Source organism: Hermetia illucens, chromosome 4, assembly GCF_905115235.1.
Source record: "Hermetia illucens chromosome 4, iHerIll2.2.curated.20191125, whole genome shotgun sequence".
NCBI classification, from domain to species: Eukaryota; Metazoa; Arthropoda; class Insecta; order Diptera; family Stratiomyidae; genus Hermetia; species Hermetia illucens.
Window position 1 is genome coordinate 149960358 of NC_051852.1, and position 13159 is coordinate 149973516.

The window sequence follows — 13159 nt, forward strand, 5'->3', positions numbered from 1 at the left end:
TTTGCAACCACATGGACTGGTTCAAGTTTTCGAATCGAATTTAATCTGCAACTTATCCTCTGTTTAGACCTTAAATATAGGATCTGGAGATTTTCCCAGTAATCTGATTTATTCAAACGATTTTTGAAGGATTATTTGTGATAGATAGCAATGCAGCCTCCGTTTATGAAGTGCATTATTAAGCGGCGTTTTCCACCTTTTGCACTTTCCGTCACGCTGCGCAGAATTGAACCTTACCTAAATGTTTAGATTAATAATGTCGAAAACGGTTATCTGGACTAGTAGTGGAAGTGTAATGTATAACATGTCTTAACACTTTAATGAGGACTACCACCACATCAACCATCAGAAGGCTTTGTCCTAACTGAAGAAGGAGCCTGTAAGAGACCTGGAAGCCCAAGAACGGGGAGAGCGTCAAACTACCCAGTGAAAATGATTAAATCAGAACAAAATTCAACTCAACACCGAAATGATGCGCATTCCTCAACAAAAACCCAACTACCGGTGGAATAGTGAACTGTCTAATTTCGCTTGGGTTGCCATCGAATCAGATGATTACTCAGCAGGTGGTAGGTAAGGCTAATAAAGGAGGATCCTAAAAACAGACGAAAAAAACTCAAATTAGCCCTTGCGGTGAAGTAGGGGATAAGTTTCGAGGAGCTTTGCTTAGAGACGAACTGGTAGGTCCCTAGAGGATTCGACTGGAGCCACTCAATAGCTGTGTTACTGTGAATCACATGCATTGATCTTTACTCAGAAACTAAGCCCCGTTTCACACTTATATGGTTCCATCAAGTTCGGTTCGTTTTCGGATCTGTTTAGGTCACTTTCGACAAGTGTGACGTGAGAGCATTCGTTGCTATACGGTTCCAATTAGGTACCGAATAGACGCCGAATTAAAACCGAAACATCACTTCATGCTTGTCGGCAACGATCGAAGCTGAACCTAAAATGAACTCAACCGAAGGGAACTGTATACATGTGAAACGAGCCTTACAGAGATATTCGCTCAGCAAGATAGGGACTGTGACTGCCATAAAAGACCTCAGAAATAATAGTAGTATCTGCAGTAATCAAAGAAGAGTTTACAGTTTTCAAACTCGCGGTAAAGGTAAGACCAAAAATGTTTGTTGAAATTAGTATAGCATACATTGAAGAGGGCATCTTCCTTGTGTTAAGGGAATGGTGGACACTAATTTTGGTACCCGAAGCAAGTAATGTTTTAGGTATTACGGGGAAAGTGTAGCAGAAGATAATTACTACTCTGGTTAAAATAGTTATCGTTCCGATGCTTGTATCATAGTTCTTCTAAATAAAACCTAGTTTTATTTTTATACTCTGGTTAGTTGATAGCCTGAATTATCTTTTAGATTGGTGGTGGGATTTCTGTAAAACGAATTTACGACGAATTTGAGGCTTTTGTAACAAACTATTAGCTCTGAAAAGATAAGGGATACATTAATAAAAGAAGAAAAATCGACAAAACGGCTCCAGTTACCAAAAGAGGCAGGTTGAAATTCTAGGAACCAAAATACAAATATAGTTTGGGTAAAAAACTAAAGTATTTTCGCACTGAATCAGCAAAAGTCGGCCATAAATCAAACGTAACCATCATAAACTTTCAAACCATATCCGCCTTTCACGGAACGCAAACTATGCGAAAAATCTATCAATGAAACAAATCAGATACAATGAATATTCGATGTTTACTAAAACAAAATACACAATACTACATTGTAGCACTTTGAAAATACATAACTAAAATTAATTTAGCATACACGAGTTGTCTGTAAATAACAACACCAATCACAGTACAAACATAATATGTGCATTTTCCTCGGGTTCTACCACTGGCTCTATTTACAAATTTGATTATAACTTGATAGATTTGAAAATCATAAACACGCACCCTAGCATTCAGTTATTTCCGGTTGGATTCATTTATATTAGATTTATTGTGATTTCCAGGGAAACTTGCTAACTTGATTAACGTATGAATTTTTACAATTATAGAAAACATGGCAAAACCATGCAATAAATAAGCGCAACCTTGGAGGTATTTCAGGAAAATCTGTGAAGAAAATACATGGAAGCAAATACCAATAGCCTAGCCTATGGCGTTATGGATATCTGACTGGCATTAGAAAATGAATTTAAGCATAACTAGTCGAACACCGGAAGTTAGATGCTTCAGATACGAAAAATTTTGTGGTTTTTTACTTAAGAAAATTTGTGGGTAGCCCGTTGGAAATGGTGCATACTCCTCCAGTATTTCAGACCATTACCTTTAATATGAAAATCGCAATTAAGCAAAGTGAAATACAAAAATTTGACTTATAATTTTGTTAGTAAGAGCAATATTTATACCAAACTTCTCAGTATTGGGTCATATGTGATTTATATCCTAGCATGATTGACTGTTGTTATATATAACATTATTATTAACGTTCCTTTTTTGTATGGGAAGAGTTCGTTTATGTTCCAGGTAGAACCATGCCGTCCACCGTATATTAAACTGGGCTATTGTTTCAAGATACCCACTAAATACTAGTATGCGAAAGTGTTGTGGGGAAACTGAGGACAAGTAGCTCGGTCTTCAATAATTTAATCGCCTTGAAGAGTTCTACGAGTACACAGCGTGGATTCTGTGTAAAACTTTACTATAAAAACAACTATTCGTACACTGTTGTTCGGAGTTTATTTCATTCTGTATTCAGAAGGTGCAACCTTAACCAGTGTTCAAGGAAAAGTTTAATTAGGTCATCAGCCAAGAACCTGCCAAACATTCAAGGCCAAAACGACGAGAATAAAAGATCAACAAAACTAGGGCTTCTTAGATCTTCCATACCACGCAGTCGCGAACTACTAACTCGTAAGCGATCACTTGATCTTTCTGTATCAGGGACTTGATTGGGACACACATTGACGAGAGATTTAACAAATGATGACAACCTCGTCAGATCAATATGGCAGGACTTTTGGAGATTTCATTATTCCTCCAAGAAAGCCCCATCTAATAGGCACGTCAATAAACAAGATTGGCTTTGGCCTTAGCGAAGATAATCCTTTAGTTAGCCAAAGAGAATCCAAACCCAAGCCATCGAAAATCCTTGCATTCACCACAAGTAACAGTTTGGCGGCCATTCAAGTATAAGGGATCGTCGACCCCTATTTCTTCGAGAATCGACCAGGACAATGTGACTGGAAATTCCGATTAATATGAAAATTTTTATCTCACAAACAGGAATTTGAAGGTTACAATCCTGAGAGGCGGGTTTTAACAAGGCGGCACCACATGGAACGTATCCAACGAATCACTGACGATCGTAAACCATATTTCTGTAGAAAAACTTATATCGAGCTAAGGTGATATTCCATCGTCGGCCACCCAGGGGTCCAAATCTGACATCTCCAGTTTATTTTTTATATGAGGACTCGTGAAAATTACGAGTTTACTGCAATAATTACTTGGGAAACTGAAACGATAAAGTGCCCTTGAAGGCATACCAGCAAAGAATTGAACGGGAAAACCTAGGAGAGTACTTCAAACATTTTAAAAGAGATACAACCTGCTTGATTATCGACCGTGTCTGCCAACTCTAGAGATGAATTTACAGACACTTTGGTGATAAAGGGGGACCTCTATTCACTTTAGGTTCGGAATCTCCTTCGCTACCGCCTTACTTCGAGACGGTATGCGTAGTTTTGATCGGTCCGTTTGATGTAGAGATGGCGTGGATAAACGGCACACTTTCAAGCAGTTCGCCACGATTTGAAATCTATATTGTGTGAAGGAAAGAGAGGTTTACATAACTACTATTAGCGTCAAATGCTCAAAACTAGGTCATGCATTAACAGGAATGGAAGTAAACTCTGTAGGAATCTTTATAATCACGGTTTAGATGGGTGAAACCACACCTTGAGCGTATGGTGGCCAAATTATACAAGATTGTACGAGGTAGCTTTGTTTCATCTAGGTTACGTGAATTTTTATAGCTGTTTACCCTCCTGCAGTCTTATTTTGTCCAAGAGCATGTTTTGGCAGCCTATTCTTCTATGTTCACAATTGTGTAAAATGATCCGGTGCCCAGAGACACCCTAGGAAACGTAGTTCATTGTTAAATTGCTTGCTGTTAGATTTAATTTTCTCTTCGCTTCTCAGTTCGTTCCAAAACCGCTCAAGCTTGAGACGAAACGTTAAGACCCATCCATAAGTTTCAATTATGTTTGGAAAATTGCGCCTTGCGTAGCTAAAATCTCATTTAAAGCAATAACTCCGGTTATATCAGTTAAAAAGTTCATTGAATAAAGTTAGGTTCTGAGTGTCGACCAACTACAAAAGACAATGAATGACGCCTCGTGGTAATGGAAACGAAGATGTTGCGTTAGACAGGTGACGTAATATGACGTTATCACATTCGAAATGAAGATATCCGCGATTGGTACCGGGTTGCATCGATCGTGGAAAAATTGTAAGAAAGGCGTCTTCGACGGTATGGTCACGTAATTCACGCTAAAAAGAATTCACTAACCAAGATTGGTCTGAATATCGAAGTCGAAACAGTGGCTTGATGCGTTGGATGGTGATTTGAAAGCCTGCATCTAAATCACGCCTTTGACAGAGCAAACCGGCGCAACCAGTCAAAACCAGCCGATCCCGCTTCTGAATGTAACAAAGGCCGAAGAGGAAGAAGATTGAGTAATTGTAAGCATAGAGACCTAATCTGAAATCAAGTAAAAGATTTTTGAATCGTATTAGTTTGACAACTTCACGATAGTCAAAATAATTGCTTTCAAGTTCGAGATGGGCACACTTTGAATTGACCTTTACAATGTCTTTTCTCACCAATTTTGAGGGATACAAATTTTGCACGTCTGAAACAGAGTTGTTCTTCAAAGTTTAAAATATGATCTAGGATTACTTGATGGTGGATTCATCAGGCCCTACGAGATAGCAAAAATACGGACACATGACGAACACGTCTCCAAAATTATATATATATATATATAAATTTTGGTTTAGTTCTTTGCAAGGTCGATACAAAGCTAAGTCAGTAGATCAATGGATTTTATGGAAAAGCTGTTGATAAAAACCGTCTTGTTTTATTTTCAATTCCAATGAATCATCGAATTATCTCAATATAATTAAGCTTTGGTATCAACAATGATATCGAAACATATCAGTAATGTGCAATGAGCCTCGAGCGATATACAATCTCCAGATGACTTGGCAATATATTGAAGAGAAAGTGCAAGAAAATTGTGTAAATATTTTTTTTTGGTGGTTTAATTTTTGCATTTTGCATCATTGGCGAGTACATCGATAACGTTATCTGATTACAAGAAAAGGTAGAATTGTTATCAGTCGTTATCATTAAGCCTTTGAAAACTGGCAGCAGCGGAGATTTGTGATGGGCATTTAAAAGAGTTCAGCGTATTTGCTCCTCCCCAGCAGTGTTGCGGGATGGGGAGTCCATGGCGAGGCTTAGGTCTCGGAAGTCACCTGGCTGGGATGGGCTCACTGGGTAGATATGCAAAGCCATCTGGTGACTGTCCCCACTCATGTCCAATGTCTGTACGATTGTTTACGGGAGGGCTATTTCCCTGCATTCTGGAAGACTGTCGGGGTTGTTGTGGTCCTGAAGTCGCCAGAGAAAATAAGAGTAGCTCTCATTCCCTCAGGGCCACATTTCGTCTCTCGGCCCTTGGCATAGTCCTGGAATGGATTATGGTCCAGCGACTTGAGGTGAAAACATCCCATCTACTATCCGACAGTTAGTATGGCTTCCGAACTAGCAAGTCTACCGACGACACTTGTGAAAAACCTTGTTGTCTGCTGTGTTAGCAAATACGTCATTGGAATCTTCGTAGATTTCAAAGGCGCAAGTTGGTCACTTATATTGTCGGAACTTCGTGAGTGTGGCTACCAGGAATTAGGTTTGTGAAAGAGCTACTTCCATGGTAGAAAAGGATTCGTCCAAGGCGGCCATAGGAATCTATTGCGGGTTCATTTATATGGAACCTTATAATGAATGAACTGTTGAATGAGTTTAGTTGGTGGTTGGAAGCGTAGCTTTCGCGGATGATTTCTTCATTCTTATTGGGAGGACAAGCGACTTGAGTCCGAACAACATGCGTGGTCTCTTAAAATTGTCAAATTTAAAAGAACGAATTACTGGAAGACATTGATTCATTTAAGAGTCACAATCGTGGAACATATGTGCATGCGACCGAACCTGATCGACCTCAAGACGCGTTTGACTAACTTAGTGTGTATGGTGAGGCGTATCATGGGGTGCAAATGGGGTCTAAGCAGGAAAGCTGCTGAAACCATATATGTGGGACTGTTTCTTCCGTGTTTTACGTACGGTTATGTATGGTCCGATGCAGAGCTAGGTTTGTCAACGAGTGTACCGGGTCTATAAATATGAAACCATCCTGCATGCACATATGGTTAGAGCTGGATACATGGATGGCTGTAGTAGACTGTTAGTTTTTTCTTATTGTTTTGACATCTGTCAAAAATAGACAACACTCACCGCTTGCGGTTTCATACGACAACATAGTTAGTCGCTTTGAAAATATCGAATCCATCACCAGAAAATGTGGTTTTACGAGGATCTTAAAGAACCTTCTTTCATTTGAGGAAAAGTGCTGCTGAAAGTCATCGTTTGTTGGTGGAGGCGTACGGTAAGCATGCTCTGTCCCAAACACAGCGCAAAAGGTGCTTTCGACGATTCAAAAGTGGCAATTTCAACTTAAGAAACGAAGAGCGTGGAAGACCACCGGAAAAATTTGAAGATGCCGATCTGCAAGAATTGGTCGATGAGGATGACACTCAAACTCAAAAACAACTCGCGGAACAATTGGATGTGGCTTAAGCGAGCATCTTGAAAGCAATTTGAAAGGGTCGAAAGTGTGGTAAATTGATGCCGCATGAATTGAACGAATGACAGCAAGAAAAACCATTTGTGAAATTCTTCTCGGATTTTTTTCATCGAATCGTGACGGGAGGTGAAAAATGGATTTATTTCGAGAATCCTAAACGGAAAAAATCATTTGTCGATTCAGGCGAACCATCAACATTGGCTGCAAGACCAAATCACTTTGGAAAGGATACAATGTTCTGCGTTTGGTGGTACCACAAGTGTGTGATCTATTATGAGCTTCTAAAACCAGACGGAACTGTTGATACGCACAACCCTAACCACAGCACCGATGATCAATTGGAATCATGCATTGCTTGAAAAGCGTCTATAATGGCCCACCAGACGAAAGAGTAATTTTTCAACATGACAACTCCTCGGCACACATAAATACCATTCAAGGACACCATCGCAGTATTTCGCTGGGATGTCCTACTTCACACGCCCTACTCACCAGACGTGACCGCCTTCTAACTTTCATTTGTTTGCATCAATGGGGCACGCGGTTGACGAGCAGCACTTCGATTTGTTACGAAGAAATCAAAAAATTGCTCGATGCATAGTTCACTTCAAAAGACCAACGCTTCTACTGGCAAGGCATCCACAAGTTTGGCAGAAACAGGGCAAAACTGTATAGCCAGCGATGGCCAAAACTTCAAATGAAATAAATTTGACCATTTTTTTGAAAATACGGGGGAAAGATCCTGTCATATATAAGTATGTGAAATGTGTGACTGCCTTAGAAAGTTCTCATAGATTTCGGCCTTGAAGTGAGCTTCCTCTTGATAGGTCATGGTAGCTTGAGTTCCCTTCTATTCTCGCGGAACCTTGCCTCCAGTCAGGGTTGTGTTCTGTGTGGGGTAGATTCGGAGGACTGGTTTCATGTCTTCTGTATCGGTCCAGTTTTCCGTGACATGCGCAATCTAGGCGATATGGGCGTTCACGTAGTAAACGGTATCTTTGCTTCGATACGCTCATGTAAATGAGCGTGCTTTTTTATGGTGACGGAAGGAATTCATCGATGCTACATCATATGCAGTATGATGGGCGAATCGCCATTCTGGCCGTGGGGCACAGCTACCAGTTTCTTGTGTTTTGTGTTAGTGTTGTCTAATGATGTCTTATGTCTTGTATTATCCGCAGAGCGGTAATTGACTGGTAGAAAGGTTTCGTTGCGGTTCTCCTCATAGACCCGATTCTAGTCAAGCCATTGGAGGATGACGCGTCAACGTATTCGGAGTAGACCTTTCCACGGGGCTTCACCGAAAGCTATCTGGTACCATAGGAACCGGGATGGCCCTCTAAAGGCATATTCTTTGAGAGAAGTCTTCAGATATGTGTTGCAAGAAATTCATGATAATTGTGGTTATGCCCATATCGTGGAGAGAGCTCGCTGCAGTCTCCTGCGTGGAGTTGCGCGGTAAAACTCTTAGTTACGATCGTACGTATTATATAGGACTCGCATCCACTGGTATTAATGCTGAGCCTGCACTCAATATAAACCAGTACTGCTGAGGCCGGTCATGACAGGTCTTTGATTGTGATCTCGAAATAAATCCGTGTCCGAAGGGAACCATGGGATTATGCCTACACGCAGATACTTTAACTTCGCAGGACTTTCATTCCTAAAGTTGTCTGTCCTGGGATATGCAATTGCTCCACCTCAGGCAAGGATGGTCACGTCTTCTTTTTCTACTGTAGATATCTCCCGGTTGCATCATCCTCACCTAAACAGATTTGGTGGCCCATTCACCACGATCAAACGGCCGTGGTATCGCTCATAAATTTCATCGTTATATAGGTTAACATGATCCATATGATCTTTTAAGGTACGAGGCTCTTAACCTGAATACTTAAAACACTTGCATGCAACACTGCAATGTTGTCCAAGAACTAAAAAGAAAGTTGGGGGAAAAAACAAAACAGCAACTTGCTTGCAGTGTTCCCGAATGCTTTTCCAGAACCAGAAGTCGGGAAGAAAACGTTAAAACAGAGGAAGCCGATTTGGTAAAAGAAAGTAAGACAGGTTATAACAAATTTGTCCTTAAATTTTAGCCTCTGGTGAAATTATGAACTTCAAAGATTCAGTCAAACTCTGAGTGTCAGATAGGCTCGAAAAAAGAGTCATCTGATTTGTCAACATGTTTTTCCTCAGAAATAGTAGGAATTGCAAATATTTTAATGTAAAGAGTTACAAACAACTAACTTAATACAACCCCAAAAGAAAATTAGTCATCAAATCACGTCAAAAAATTAAATTTTTCTGAATGAATTGTAAGAAAATACCAAGTGACAAATCATCCGAATAATAGCCTATGTCAGTCATCAAGGTATCTCGTAAGATAATTTACATATTGACGACATACTTACATACATTACACACTTTTCCATCACTGCCCGGAAAAACAGATACCAAAAGCAATCCCCCCCCTCCCCGCCAAACAAATCAAGCTTCAAGCTTTGTCGCCCCGCCACACAAGAATAAATGAGAGATACCAGTTGGTTTCTTTGATTGTAGAGAAACAATAATAATCATCATTTCCAATTCCAATGAATTTACAAAATGAAATCATACTCTGTGGATTCAGTAAAATTAAACCTGCCTGACGACTTTGTCAAGTGACTGCTGCTAATGTTCGCTTAAGTTAAGTTTGAGCAATACAAATGTATTGTGTAGTTGTAGGAATACGTGCAATCTCAACACTTTTACGACAACCATATTACTTGCGTTGTTACTGCAATAATAAACAATCAACTCTGTACCATGTTTAAGTCCATGGCATGTTACTGACGTCATTATTAGCAATGTAAAGACTTTTAGTTTAAGCAGGAGATGATCATGATTGGATTCTCTTGGCATGTTAAACAAAGGTCTGATGTGACAAACCTGTCAAATTATGGGGTTTGGGTATGCCGAAGGGCACTTTTTTAACATCTCTGCGGAATTATCTTGCAGGAATAAACTATGTTAGTTCAAATCCAATTTTAAGAATAGTCAAGTGTAGTATTCCAAAATGTGTTGTCAGTGAGTTAAACCTCGTTTTGAATAACCTAAAGTCCACTGCACTGATAAGCACATCAGTGCGTCGAAAAGGGGGGCGCTAAATCAGTCACTTTTTAAACGTCTCGAAGGTCATTTAAATCAGAATCATCCAATGATAACACAATTCCAAGTCTGGATATGTATGAATGATGTACCGGGGGCTGGGAGATACAAAGCCTTCACTTCTATTCTTCTTTCCATATAACTTCTACGAATACAATACGGCAAAAAGATACAGGTTCTTCATACACTGAACAGGAGATTGTCGTCGTCGTAATAGTCATCATTTCATAAAATTCATTTCTAACAAAAATAATATAAGAAAAAAAAGATTGGAGCTGCTATATGCTGTAGAACATCAACGCCAACAGTCGCCAGTTCCAGCACCATTGAGTTAACAACAAATCGCTCATCAAAAAAGGTTTCGTCTTCAATCAGTTTCAATTTGAATTTTAAATTAACACACACTGAAAATTGCCTGAGTTACTTGCTTGCTTTGACTGTCTACTATGCCCGATTGTCTGTGTTGGCCTGTTTGCCTTATGGACAAACAGACAACTCACAGATCGGGCTTGGTCAGAAAATTAGCAAAAATATATATTTAATGTTTTCTTTTCTTCTTTGTCCAGGCATGTGTTAAAATAAAATTTCTAACCTAAATTTTCGTATACTTAACGTACATTCATTTATGTAATGCTTCGATGTAGATTTATTGGTGTTTCCTGCGGTAGTTGCTCTGGAAGGCCGAGTTTCTTTGAAAATGTGGTAGCACTTCTTCTGGTGAAACTGTCGTTTTACTTCCAAATCCGGATGAAATGGTCCGAAAACATATAAATGCTTGTTGAAATCCAGGTATGACCTTGGTCAAAAATCGTCAAAATCTTGTCAAAATGTTGTCAAAATACTTCCAAAATACATTCAACTAGACTGAAGATGCTCGTTTTGGCAATTTACAAGTATACGAAAAACAGGAGCCGGTATACAGCTGCCAAAACACCATCAAGGCATATTAAAAACTATTAAAATCTCCTGAGGTTGCACCAAAATCATTGCATTCACAACTGATATGTAATCGTTCTTTTTGAACGCAAATATTCCACACTTGATTAAATAGATTTTTTTCGTATTTTAGCACTTTATTTATAGAACAATAAACATCATCAAGAGAAGATTATTGCTCTGTAAGCTTAGACAATAAAAATTCACCCATAAAACAAGATTTTTGACAGTTTCACGTTACATATTTGCATTATATTTGGAACGAATATTGTGCACACTCCCACACTCACTTTTTTTTTTAATTGACGCGAATGAGATAGTCATCAATACGATCACCAGAAATAACAACGTAGAACGTAAATACAATTTTTATCTTCAGAATACTTTTCAGATTCTCTTCAGCATTCAAAAGGAATAATTCGGTGGTCGAAGTTATTTTTGCTCGGTTGCATATAAAATTCAAATTTTCCTCTTGGATATTTTGAATATAACGCACAGTTTTTGAAACTTATCTAAAACACTACTTTCAGATGGAACGGCAGACACTTGTTTTTAATTTAAAAATTATGTAAATTAAATAATGAAAATTATCTTTTTTTTTACAAAATTTAAAACTAAAAACTTAAAGAAAACGAACTAAAAATTTAAAATAAAAAAAACCGCGCCTTGTCGTTTGAACAAATTCACTCGGCCAGCTCGCACGTTTGCACGCCAACAACAAGGGGGATGAATCTAACGTCGTCGCGCGCGTTCCATACTTCAATGAATTCCAAGAGACAAGATACGAAAAGCCACAGACAGACAGACATGGCCTGAGCAAAAATGTCTCCCAAGTAGTTTTCGTGTTTTCTTCGTTTGTCCGCTGAGTAGTCGACAACGAGTTTTTCTAGAGGAGTTACACTAAAACGCTAAACGCTCGGATCAGAGGATAGTCTACAGTGTGAGACTTATCGACCGAATTTCAAGTTTACGCGCCTAAAACTTTCCAAACTCTCCACACTACAAGTGCATGTGACTCCCAAGTCTCCACGGCAGGAATGCGAACGCTAGAAAGACTGAAACGAGTCCAGAAAGGTGGCAAGCGAACATATAGAGAAATACGTGCAAATGAACCCAATGGGCTGAAATAACAGGCCCAATGGAGTGAGTATCTGGAATACAATGGCCGCGAGGTGTGGGAGCTTTTTCCGAGCTTCAACTCTCATCCACTCTCTGCCAACAATAAGGTAACATGGAATGGAAACATTTCCAAATTTCAACTCCGAGTAGAATTCCAGAGCAATTAGAGGCTTCAGTATGGAATCCGTCTGTCACTCATGCATACATCCGTACTTATCTTTAGATAGAGTGGAATGCTTAGCTTTTCTAGTGTCTACTAGCTTTTTTCATCAGTTGAAGAACCACACAAAACCTCCACCTCCACATTACTAACACGAGCAAGAGCAACAGCCCATTCCGGCCTCCCGCCATTGTAGCGTCATTTCTTGTTTACCCAGTTTCATTTCCAAGTCGATTTCATTCGCCACCCGTTGATTAGTGTGCGATGGTAGCAGCTGGCTATGAAAATCTTGTATCTGTACATGTGCAAGCCAGCAACAGATACTCGGTGTAGAATTCCAAGTCAGTTAACCCATGTGTATTGTATAAGAAGTTATGTCTTTGGATTTAGTTTGAAGGATCTCAGTTGCTTGATACTCTCCTCGTTCCGTACAAATTACAATGGATAAGTATCCTTCGTTTAGGTAAGAACCCCAAAGAATAAGGGATGAAGTTGTAATAGGAAAGTGTATGAGCACCTGTAACTTCTATAATCGAAAAGAGACTCCCAGGGAGGAAATTAACAGTGTCTTGGAGTTTGTTGATTAACTCACTACTAGAAGGTCTACGCTTTCATACTGGATAGTCTTCGGATGAAATATTCCGAAGTTTCTTGTCCTGATTTAGAGCTTGGAAGATTTTCCTCTCATCCTCTACCTTCCAGGCTCCTGTTCCACTATTCTAAGAAAACTTGCAGAAAGGGTTGAAAGGTAGGTCATCTAGTCGTTTACTGAAACTGACGACCCTATACACCCTGAGAGCAGCACTGAAAAAAGTTTCAGAAGTGAGTGTTGTCCTTTTGAACATTATAGTCCTCCTCATGTCGTTATCTAAATTTTGATTGTTCGACGTCTAATGTGTGGGACAGTGCGTT

The 13159-nt window shown here is 39.4% G+C and overlaps 1 protein-coding gene across 2 annotated transcripts in view; it reads right to left on the bottom strand.

Moving 5' to 3' along the window:
* The window catches only part of LOC119655776 (serine/threonine-protein kinase MARK2), a 512551-nt gene that overhangs the window by 246014 nt on the left and 253378 nt on the right, over positions 1 to 13159 (bottom strand). Inside the window, exon 1 of one of the 2 annotated variants that reach the window (XM_038061848.1) lies at positions 10650 to 12028. The exons of the other annotated variant lie outside the window; for it this stretch is intronic. The gene's annotated coding sequence lies outside the window, so the exon portion shown is untranslated. Of the gene's footprint in view, positions 1 to 10649; positions 12029 to 13159 lie in introns of those variants that run through there. 2 annotated transcript variants of the gene reach the window in all.